This window comes from Penaeus monodon, chromosome 15 (genome assembly GCF_015228065.2).
Source record: "Penaeus monodon isolate SGIC_2016 chromosome 15, NSTDA_Pmon_1, whole genome shotgun sequence".
Taxonomy (NCBI): domain Eukaryota; kingdom Metazoa; phylum Arthropoda; class Malacostraca; order Decapoda; family Penaeidae; genus Penaeus; species Penaeus monodon.
The window spans coordinates 14,754,495-14,754,763 of NC_051400.1; the positions used below are offsets into that span (position 1 = coordinate 14,754,495).

Consider the following 269-nt stretch of genomic DNA (forward strand, 5'->3'; position numbering starts at 1 on the left):
AATGCGTACCAGAGTACTTAAAGTCCAGGTTTTTTTCCTTTTCTGAGACCGGACGGAGTATAAATCAAACGGAAGTTCATTGTATACATACAAATTCGTACGTTGCAATATATGAATATCAAAATATGTGGTATTACTATATTGTTTACATGTCACCCACAGCAGGTGGCTCTCACGTGATAAAAGGATCTAGCTTCTTCGAAAGCCATAGTTTCGAAGACATATGGAAGAATATGTGAACTACATAGAGCATGAATATGATCTTCATT

At 36.1% G+C, this 269-nt stretch overlaps 1 protein-coding gene across 1 annotated transcript in view; it reads left to right on the forward strand.

Annotated features, from left to right (window-relative positions):
- The window catches only part of LOC119581769, a gene marked incomplete in the record, with an annotated part of 6,159 nt that extends 5,890 nt beyond the window's left edge, over positions 1-269 (forward strand). The window contains 1 exon segment of the mRNA XM_037929901.1: positions 1-269.